Genomic DNA, 9876 nt, shown 5'->3' with positions numbered 1-9876 from the left:
ATTTTAAATAAGATAAGATATCAACCTTCAAAAAAAATTCTCAACTTAGTTATATGAAATTAATCTTACTTTGATTCTAACAAAATAAAAGTAATCTTATTTAAAAATGAGTATATATTTGGTTTTATAATTTACTAGATATACACTTGAGATAAATATTTCTCGTGTTTTTTTTTTTTTTTTAATTTATTTAAGGCAAGACTTAGGTATAGTACGTAAATACTGTTTCTTAGGTTCCCCTCCTAATTAAGATACTACCATGTAGTTTTTTTCTTATAGGATGAAAGTATATTTTTTAGTTAAATAATCACATGACTGAATTTTAAAATGAAAATCTAAGAAACAGCACCTAAGGTATGGTAAGTTTTATCCTTTTATTTATGTACATATAATAAGCAAGGAGGAGAGATTCAAGCCCATATATATATATATATATATATATATATATATTTATAAAAGAATAAGGTAAAACCAATGAATCAAAAGACTACTCGCAAATTAAATATAATTTAATCAGACTGATCAATAATATCAAATATATATATATATATATATAAATTGTCACCATCATGAGAAATTCTCAAACTTAACTAAATCTTATATCATCATTAATTTAGTAAAAATAAAAATTTATACAGATTTCATTAAATCATGAAATGGCTAAAATCATCACTTATAGCTATGGTTCAAATTCTTTTAAAGGCTCGAATAGACTTTGTAACTCTTATGAGTCGATGATAATAAATTGTGACTATTTTTTAGGATACAAAATAAGTCGTGACTCTTAAGGATTTCAAACACCGCTACTTTATTTACTATTTTTGATGAGGGATAGAGACAAGAGACGGTGGATTAATTATTGGAGGAGATATAAGAAACTGTGGTATCGATCATTTGATTCGTTTCGGGTTCTATCCCATAAATCCCAGCATTATGTGACATTGGTTGCTATTCTTTAAAAAGTCATAAAACTCATAATATTGTTTGTGGAGTCGTACGTAAGATACAGCACAAAACATCAAATCGATATCTAAGAGCATTCTTATCAAACATGTCAAAAAATATAGCATTTAGCATCTCAAAACCCAATTTTATAACATATAACACACCACTTTACAATACCACCTATATCAAAACTTCTATTTTTTTACCATTTCATTTAAATAATGTTTCTTTATTATTTTTTAATAATTTTTTATTTCTCCTCTCTCTCCTTTATTTCTTCTCAGTGGACCCCACTGAATAAAAAAATAATATATGATTTACCATTGGTGAACAGTGCAGTCTCAAATATGAGATTGCACTGTTCATCAATTGCAAAAATTATACCATTTAGAACATTTGATGGAACAAGCTTTTGGGTTAAAAATGCTAAAAAATTAAGATTTTTAGCATTTGAAAGGTTTGATAAGAATGCTCTAAAGCATCACGTGTGACATCCAAAATACGTCCATCATGAACGCGCAGAGTCATAAATCGACATTTATAATTACACATGTTAGAGATTCTCCAAGATTTTCTGGAGCAAGAAAAGGTGCATGTAACGGACCAAAGGTCCAAAAATGATTGCACGAAATTTATTTTTGTTTGATAGTTTATACTTTCTGGTGTGGATGGGATTGGGCAATAAAAAACTTATCAATTAAACTAATTAAAATACATCGTAATCATATACAACTGAGAATGAGATCATCTTGTTCTCAAACTTTGCTTCTAGATGTCCAACGTGCCATTAATTATTATACAGGGATAGGTCCTTAGTTGGTAACCAGTAGTAACCCACAAAGGATTTGGTTAATGCTAATCAATCGTGGCCTTGTGGCAAAAGTGTTGAATCTTTGGAAAGGTGGTGTGGCGGAGGGCACATTATTCAGTTTCAAATTAAATACATGTAATTGAGTAGGGGACGAGTCTATTTAGTGGGCACCAAATGCTATTATTGACTTGGACACCCATTTTATTTATCCACTACAAATCGTGGCCTTGTGGTAAAAGTGTTGAATCTTTGGAAAGGTGGTGTGGCGGAGGGCACATTATTCAGTTTCAAATTAAATACATGTAATTGAGTAGGGGACGAGTCTATTTAGTGGGTACCAAATGCTATTATTGACTTCTTCTTCTTTTTTTGAGAACCAAATGCTATTATTGACTTGGACACCCATTTTATTTACCCACTACAAATCTTGGAAGAAAGTTTGATATATATATATATATATATATATATTATTAAGGCCCTTTTGGGCGTTTCCAAATGCCGTCCACCTGTCCAGTTTTGATTAGAAAAAATAGTAGAATGGCAACAAGGGTCACTGACTAGAATTGCACAAGTCCAGACTGACCAAGTTTAGGGGTCAGAGTCAGACCAAAAAGTGCGAGGTAATATTTGGGGAAGGCATTCAATTGAGCCGGCTTCTATAGAGTATAGACTAAATATAGGCCTCTTTATGAATATAATGTGAAAGAAGCAAAAAGAAAGAAAGAAAAAAAAAGATTGCGTCGCCTGAGAGATTCGAACTCTCGCGGGGAAACCCCATGTACTTAGCAGGCACACGCCTTAACCACTCGGCCAAAGCGACTCTTGTTGACATTTTGACGGCATAGAAGAATATTAAACAAAGGATATTCGCTTGTGATTTACATGTGAGGTTAGGGATGGCAATGGGGCGGGGCGGGGCGGGGCCGAAGGATGGGATCTTCGCCCCCGCCCCGCCCCGTATGACGGGGAAAATTTCTTGCCCCATCCCCACCCCTTAAGGCCCCGCGAAGACCCGCGAAGCCCCGCCCTACACCGTAAAACTTTATTTCTTGTTAATTTTCCCTACAACTATTACCATTTTTTCAAATAAAATGACATGTTTCAATAATAAAAATATACTTGAAATTATAAATAAATTTATTCTATCGAATCAAACTAATTTTTAGCAAATACTAAATAATATTATCTAAATATTTAACAATATAATATCACAACAAAAATCTCATTGTATGACACAATAAAATAATCCAAACTCCTAATACATAACAAAATAAAAATTGCCTAATTCTTCAAAAAGAATCTCCACTTAAATAAAATAAGATGATGATATTTTTATTTAAATAGTAGGGTTTTAGGATATGAAAAAATTACATTTTAACCCTTATTAATGCGGGGCGGGGCGGGGCGGGGATGGGGTGGGGCGGGGCGGGGTGGTCTAAAGAGTGTAAACCCATCCCCGCCCCGCCCCGTGGTGCGGGTCTAAAATCTCGCCCCATCCCCATCCCACCACCTTTGCGGGGTGGGGAAAACCTGCACGGGGCGAAGCGGGGAGGGGCGGGTCAAACGGGGCGGGGCAAAATTGCCATCCCTATGTGAGGTACGTCGTTTTTGGCTTATAGCTTACACATATTTTGTTTTCTTCGCAAGAGTTATTATTTTTAGTAAAGGGGGAAGATTATTCCTTTCTTCTCTACTTCGAATAACAACAATATGGAAGAAGAATATTCACATTGGTTCTCTTCTCTTGCTTTCGTTAAAGAAAAAGTTAAATTGGTTATCTCAAGCTACATTTCCCTACGTAATCAATAAAGATGGCTAGAGATTGCATGAATCAGAATCATGTTATATTAGGGGCAAAAAATTAGAATTTTAAGAATGAGAGATCAAAGTAATAACATAACATATACGAAAGTTCAACAAATTTAAGAAATCATATAAGTAACATGAAGATTTTGAGGAACCAGAAATATACATTTTGAAAATTTTTAGAATAGTTCCACCCCGGGTTACGTACTTATATATAAGGAAACATGTTAGGAACTCCACATTTGGGTATAGATAGAAGTTTTGTAATAATTTTTGTAATCCCTTTAGTTAGTTAGTTGAGATTAGGATGAGTTAGTTAAGATTTTAGCATATGTAGTTCATTTAACACACGGCTTAATTCTTAGAGTACATGATGAATTAACTAGCCAATATTATTAGTAAGGGGAGGAGATTATTCATTTCTTCTCTATTTCAAATAACAACAATAAGGGAGAAGAATATTCATATTGTTCGTCTTACTTTTCTTACTTATATTAAAGAAAAAGCTAAATCGGTTACCTCAAGCCACATTTCATTACATCATTAGTAGAGACAGTTAGGGGTTGAATGAATCATATCATGTCATATTAGAGGTGAAACTAGAATTTAAAGAATGATAGGATCAAAATAATAACAAAATAGAAGAAGTCATATAAAAAATATGAAGATTTTGAGGAACCGATCATATATATTTAAAAAGATTTACAATAGTTCCACCCTGGGGTTATATATAAAGAAAGTAGGAAACGGCTTGAGACCAAATGCATTGAGATGTGGAGACATGTCAAATATTTGTCACGTGTCCACATTTTAACGGGATCACTAGACCTAAACCTTGTCCTATATATAAACCTAACATTAACCTGAGATTGTTTACTTCTTTAGTTTCGACTATTTGTCACGTGTCCACATTTTAATGGGATTACTAGATCCAAACCTTGTCCTATATATAAACGTATCATTAGAGATTGTTTGTTTCTTTAGTTTTTTTGTTTTTGACCCTTTTGAGTTTGCTGGGTGGATCAGTATTGTAAGTGTTTGAGTAATCCCAAAATAAGATGAAATTTTAAGTTGTGTGTGTGTTTTTAAAGATTACCATTTCATCAACGCACGTGTTTCAATGGCACATTCTATATCGTATAGCATTCAACATTGAAGTAGCCAAATTCTTATCTAGCTCTCTAGATGGGCGAAAATCATATCTTGTACTCGGCATATATGCCGGGTACACCATGTACGAGCTCATGGATGGGAAATATGTTCATCCACAACATTTTATGTTTTAATTGACTACAATTAATTTTGTCCAATGATATGAAATTTTAGAGCCATGATTTTCTTTTTTGAGATAGAGAAAGGTAGGTAGTTTGAGCCATGAAATATTAACAAGTAACCCTCTATCCCATATTAGGTAAATGCTTAGATCATTCACATCCATTTATACCCAAAAAAAAAAAAAAAATTACCTCACTAAAAAACTACTTTATCTATTTATATAAATACTTTTTTTTTAGAAAACAATAATACTTATTAGAACACACAAACACGAAAGTATTATATAAAATTTTTTAAACAGACTTATATAATTACTTTAATAATACATTTTATCTCTCCTTCTTTGTTTTATAGTACATTACATTATAATAATATTATTTTAATGTTAAAGTAAGAGAGAGAAGAGAGAAAGTGAAACAAAAGAAGAGAGAGAAAATAAAAGAGGAATATATATATATATATATATATATATATTAGCTCACTGGATGTGGATGTTTTTATTTTTTATGAATTGTATTAGCTATTTTGCATTTTAATGGGTTATGTATAGCCCAATGAGAATACTTTTATAAGATAACACATATTTTACTTTTTAATGGAAAAAATAAACATTTCAATATTTAAAAGGTTATATTACGTGGGTTATGTGTATTCTGATTCTTTATGCTCCCACCCACGTACATGTGTCGTGTGATGTTGGGATTTTATTATATTTATTTTACGTCACTAAACTACTAAGTCTTTTTTTAATTTTTGAGAATCCAATTAGCTTGAGTATTATATTTCTTGCAAAAAAAAAAAAAAAATCAGAAAAGTAAAGATTATACATGTCATAAGTAACTTTATCCATCTAGACTAACAACGAAAAAATAAAATATTGCTTGCCTGGCTAATGCATGTGCTATACGGCATTACCTTTTCTATAAAAATAAGAGATAGTAGTTTTGAAGAGAGCTAGCCAAAGATATAATGTCTTTAATTAAATGACCAAAGGAAAAGTGAGACTTACCACTTGAGTGAAAAGTATTTATGACAAGCTCATAATCTTCTTCAAAAATTGAGAAAATTATTAAGTACTTTTGGAATACCATAAATACGTTGTTCCTCTCTTACATGAATGGTAAGTCTCAGCATGAATTTAATTAGTGGGACCCTCTATTCATGTGAGAGGAGAAAGTACACATTTATGATATTTTGGGAGTACACAATAATTTTCCCAAAGATTGAGTGAGAAATTCCGACTTCTTAGGCAAATAAAATAACCAGGTCATTTAAAACCAATATTGTAAATTGTGTGAAGAATGAAGTATCTAATAATACAAAAAATCCCACTCAGCCTTGTAATTATTGTAATTATTGCTTTCCCCTTTATTTAGCATTTTATTTGCTTTTGTCCTTAATGATATTCATATCAATTGTAATCACGACTAAGAAGCACTAATTTATTTTATTATTTTATTTTTTACTTTAACTTTAGGGTAAACTATATATTTGGTCCCTATCCTTTACAACATATTTCAATTTGGTCCTTAATCTTTTAATTGTGTCAATTTGGTCTCTAACCTTTCAATGTTGTGTCAATTTAGTCCCTGTTGTTATATCTTTGATGAAAATTGATAACATGTTAAAAGGCCAAAATAAAATTTTATTGTATTGTCACATCAATGAAAGCTAATTTTTTATTTTGGCTATTAGACGCGTTATCAATTTTCATCTAAAAATTAACAGTAAGGACTAAATTGACTCGGTACTGAAATGTTAAGAACCAAATTGACACAATTAAAAGGTTATGGACCAAATTAAAATATGGTGTATAGGATAGGGACCAAATACATAATTTACCCTTAACTTTATTAGTTATTTAAAAAGTTTTGTATCTCATATGAAACCTCCTAGTATTTTCAGAAAATGTTTATGATTTAAATCTCCCATTTCTATTGTAATTATCAAATTATTAAAAAAAAAAAAGAAGCAATTTGAGTCTATAAAATCGAATAAAAATGAGGAAGTCAAATCTTAAAAAAATAAAATAATTGTATTGATTATTCAATGACTACAAAGAGATGCGACGTAACAAATTGAATTGAATCAACGACCACACATATTTCTTTTTCTCATAAGTTAAATAACATGACATTTTAAAAGTTAAAATCAAAGAAAATAATATAATGGATTATTGATAATTTAATAATGTGATTTCAAATTTTTAGAACTCCCATGAAAATTGTAACACAGGACTTCGATTAAAAAGGTGGTACAATCCTATTGTAATATCAAAAATTTTCATACTTTGTGTTTGAATAGGATGATTACATATATTTGGAGGATTAATCAAGTGCTTGAAGATCTCTGGACATCATTGTTAGTTAAAAAAAATTTGTATAAGATAACATATTTTTGGTATTGTTAGTTTATTTTGCTTTATAAACAAATTTTAAAATTTTGCATCATTTCTAAGATCCAATTGTGTACGTATATGTGAAGATTATGTTTTAAGATTAATAAAACAAGCAATAGAACTTGCATGAAAATTGTGTGGGATCTGAGGACCAAGGAGTACTAAATCGAGGATTAATTTACCTAATCTAGGCCCAGAAGGGTAAACGAGCTCCTTGGACTTCGCCCATTCAAGGAGAGTAAGAGAATTAGTACAATTGGTATCTTGTGAAGGCCCAAAAGAAGGGGAAGAGATAACAGTGGGAAAAAGATGGTGGGAGGAAGTTTCCTGAAGGATATACCTCCTACCTCTGCATTCAATGCCCTACACCAACCTTATTAACTGTATTAATGTGGAAATGGCCACTGAACAGTAACTTTACAACTAACGGCTCTTTCTACCACCTTTAGCAGAGTCTTAATGGGACAAGTATCCTGAGAAATGCCTTGATACATACAGATAGAAGGTTGGGATGCATGAGAGAGTGATATAGGAGGAAAGGGAATCCCCCATAAAAAGGGGGGATGAACATTTTTTAGGACCAATAGAACATAAAAGAGAACAATGAATAGCCTGGTGTAAAACTTGAACTATAGTTATATATAAGAGATTGATCCTCGGACTTGCCCGAGGAGGTCATTATACCCAATTGCTGTTTAAATTATGTCTATCTGTTACTTTGGATCATTCGGCCTTAAACTTGGACGTAGTTTAAAGTTGCACTTGGATTAGTTTCTCACTCTCTTCAAAAAATTCTATTGTTTGGGATTGATTTGAAAGACAAGATACCACTGATCTAAGTGGGCTTGGACCTTTATTTTTTGAGTCCTTACAAATTTTTTTCAAAAAGGTGTGTAATTATAGAAAAATGGTTCCTTGAAACCCGTTAGTATATAGAGGAATGAGATTAAATTCAATAAGGATAGGGTGTAAACCCCTTAGTTTACACCAGCCAATAATGACATGCCACATCAGACCTTTACTTAAACTCATTGTAAAATCAATATATCCTAATACACCTAATAACATCTCAACAAACAAATAAACAAAACCTATTTCACGTTTCCCTAAAATCTCAATCCCTCTTCAACTCCTGCATCTCTAGTCAATCCTTGCCGGACCAATGTTTGTCGCTGCACTACATCACCGGACTTCCGTCCGCCACCACACTACCTCACCAGACCTAGGTGATTTGTTCTTGTTCTCAAAATTTTTTGGGTTTTGCTAAAATCTCAATCCCTCTCCAGGGACGATTTTTTTTTTTTTTTGGGACTCTAAACTAAAAAGACCATCTTCTCAAGTATGAGTTTCCAAATATTTTTATATTTAAATTTAGAACCCAAAAGCGGTCCCAATTGTTTCAAAGGCAGATTGGATACCTTGCACCCTAGAATCTGAGCCAATGATTCTGCTTCTAGTGGTTTTCGCAGATTTATTTTTAAAACAGAAATTGTATGATGATGCTAGTTACATGGTGTTCCAGATATGCTAATGGGATACTATATATAGTGATTGAAATTGTCGAGGCAATTGTTGCACTTTCCAGCATTATAGAGAGCATTTTTTATTTTTTATTTCCTTTTAATAACAAGTGATATTTAGTTCTTGACTTGTTGCACTTTCTGAGTTAGTTGCTATTATATGTGACCACTTCAGCTTATGTTCAGAGCTCGTAATTGTTCATATTAATGGTTATGGGCTTCTGTAAAACCCAAAAAAAAAAAAAATCGTCCTTGAAGAGGGATTGAGATTTTTTTAGCAAAACCCAAAAAATTTTGAGAACAAGAACAAATCACCTAGGTTCGGCGAGGTAATGCAGCGGTAGACGGAAGTCCAGTGAGGTAGTGCGGCGGCAAATGTTGGTCCGGCGAGGATTGGCTGGAGATGCAGGAGGTGAAGAGGGATTGAGGTTTTAGGGAAACATGAAATAGGTTTTGTTTATTTGTTTGTTGAGATGTTATTAGGTGTATTAGGATGTATTAATTTTACAATGAATTTAAGTAAAAGTCTGATGTGGCATGTCTTTATTGGCTGGTGTAAACCAAGGGGTTTACACCCCGTCCTTATTGAATTTAATCTCATAGAGGAATATAGTCACTAAAAATGACATCAATAACGCAATTTAAAAAAAAAAAAAAAATTCCATAATATCCATTTTTAAAGAAACATCAAAGCTTTAAATCCTTTCATAGAATTGAAAAAAATTATAACTAATGGGATCTACATTGTCCAATAAATCTTTCAAACAAAACCGATTCCCCATCCAAAGTAAGGATGAATGAGAAAGATAAAGATGAAGATAAACTGATAAAGCAAGTTCTAGACAATCCAACTCCATTTAGAAGAGTGAGAATTAGGGGCATGTGTTCGAAACATGCAATGTCACGTTAATGGTGAATGCACGCCCGGATGTGTACCTTCAATTTTCACCAAAACTCACTATATGACCCACATAATAGGATATGGTTAAAATCATGGAGTAATAGCCAATGGCCTATATAAGCAACAAATGTTGCTTGTGCCAAGGTATGAAAAAAAATCCCAAAAACAGTGTATACAACATATATAATTTGAAGGGTTAATTTAAGTAAGTACCAAATAA

At 32.2% G+C, this 9876-nt stretch overlaps 1 non-coding gene across 1 annotated transcript; it reads right to left on the bottom strand.

Annotated features, from left to right (window-relative positions):
* Positions 1-2494: 2494 nt before the first annotated feature.
* On the bottom strand, positions 2495-2576 carry TRNAS-GCU. The gene has a single exon. It is a non-coding gene; the product is annotated as a tRNA-Ser (tRNA).
* Positions 2577-9876: the final 7300 nt, after the last annotated feature.

Source organism: Quercus lobata, chromosome 6 (genome assembly GCF_001633185.2).
Source record: "Quercus lobata isolate SW786 chromosome 6, ValleyOak3.0 Primary Assembly, whole genome shotgun sequence".
In the NCBI taxonomy this organism is placed as follows: Eukaryota; Viridiplantae; Streptophyta; class Magnoliopsida; order Fagales; family Fagaceae; genus Quercus; species Quercus lobata.
The sequence above is the reverse complement of the archived record's forward strand: the minus strand, read 5'-3'. Positions and strand labels throughout refer to the sequence as shown.